This window comes from Procambarus clarkii, chromosome 52 (genome assembly GCF_040958095.1).
Source record: "Procambarus clarkii isolate CNS0578487 chromosome 52, FALCON_Pclarkii_2.0, whole genome shotgun sequence".
NCBI classification, from domain to species: Eukaryota; Metazoa; Arthropoda; class Malacostraca; order Decapoda; family Cambaridae; genus Procambarus; species Procambarus clarkii.
Window position 1 is genome coordinate 7,183,528 of NC_091201.1, and position 2,111 is coordinate 7,185,638.

Consider the following 2,111-nt stretch of genomic DNA (forward strand, 5'->3'; position numbering starts at 1 on the left):
ACTATGCAAGGCCCGATTTGCCTAATAAGCCAATTTTTCATGAATTAATTGTTTTTCGACTACCTAACCTACCTAACCTAACCTAACCTAACTTTTTTGGCTACCTAACCTAACCTAACCTATAAAGATAGGTTAGGTTAGGTTAGGTAGGGTTGGTTAGGTTCGGTCATATATCTACGTTAATTTTAACTTCAATTAAAAAAATTGACCTCATACATAATCAAATGGGTAGCTTTATCATTTCATAAGAAAAAAAATAGAGAAAATATATTAATTCAGGAAAACTTGGCTTATTAGGCAAATCGGGCCTTGCATAGTAAGCTGACAAGTGCGTTCTGGCTACTAGGTACGACATATATATATATATATGTCGTACCTAGTAGCCAGAACTCACTTCTCAGCCTACTATGCGAGGCCCGATTTGCCTAATAAGCCAAGTTTTACTGAATTAATATATTTTCTCTAATTTTTTTCTTATGAAATGATAAAGCTACCCATTTCATTATGTATGAGGTCAATTTTTTTTTATTGGAGTTAAAATTAACGTAGATATATGACCGAACCTAACCAACCCCTACCTAACCTAACCTAACCTATCTTGATAGGTTAGGTTAGGTTAGGTAGCCGAAAACGTTAGGTTAGGTTAGGTTAGGTAGGTTAGGTAGCCGAAAACGTTAGGTTAGGTTAGGTTAGGTAGGTTAGGTTGTCGAAAAAACATTAATTCATGAAAACTAGGCTTATTAGGCAAGTCGGGCCATGCATAGTAGGCTGAGAAGTGAGTTCTAGCTACTAGGTACGACATATATATATATATATATATATATATATATATATATATATATATATATATATATATATATATATATATATATATATATATATATATATATATATATATATATATATATATATATGTCGTACCTAGTAGCCAGAACGCACTTCTCAGCCTACTATGCATGGCCCGATTTGCCTAATAAACCAAGTTTTCATGAATTAATTGTTTTTCGACTACCTAACCTACCTAACCTAACCTAACCTAACTATTTCGGCTACCTAACCTAACCTAACCTATAAAGATAGGTTAGGTTAGGTTAGGTAGGGTTGGTTAGGTTCTGTCATATATCTACGTTAATTTTAACTCCAATAAAAAAAAATTGACCTCATACATAATGAAATGAGTAGCTTTATCATTTCATAAGAAAAAAAATGGAGAAAATATAATAATTCAGGAAAACTTGGCTTAGTAGGCAAATCGGACCTTGCATAGTAGGCTGAGAAGTGCGTTCTGGCTACTAGGTACGACATATATATATATATATATATATATATATATATATATATATATATATATATATATATATATATATATATATATATATATATATATATATATATATATATATATATATATATATATATATATATATATATGCGAACTAGCCTGAATGGTCCCCAGGACAATATGCAACTGAAAACTCACACCCCAGAAGTGACTCGAACCCATACTCCCAGGAGCAACGCAACTGGTATGTACAAGACGCCTTAATCCACTTGACCATCACGACCGGACATAATGAGGTGATAGCCGAGGCTATTTGAACCACCCCACCGCCGGCACTCGGATAGTAATCTTGGGCATAGCATTTTACCAAATCACCTCATTCTTTGGGGCACACGTGAGGAACACAAATGCGAACAAGCCTGAATGGTCCCCAGGACAATATGCAACTGAAAACTCACACCCCAGAAGTGACTCGAACCCATACTCCTAGGAGCAAGTGACTATTCGAGTCACTTCTGGGGTGTGAGTTTTCAGTTGCATATTGTCCTGGGGACCATTCAGGCTTGTTCGCATTTGTGTTCCTCACGTGTGCCCCAAAGAATGAGGTGATTTGGTAAAATGCTATGCCCAAGATTACTATCCGAGTGCCGGCGGTGGGGTGGTTCAAATAGCCTCGGCTATCACCTCATTATGTCCGGTCGTGATGGTCAAGTGGATTAAGGCGTCTTGTACATACCAGTTGCGTTGCTCCTGGGAGTATGGGTTCGAGTCACTTCTGGGGTGTGAGTTTTCAGTTATATATATATATATATATATATATATATATATA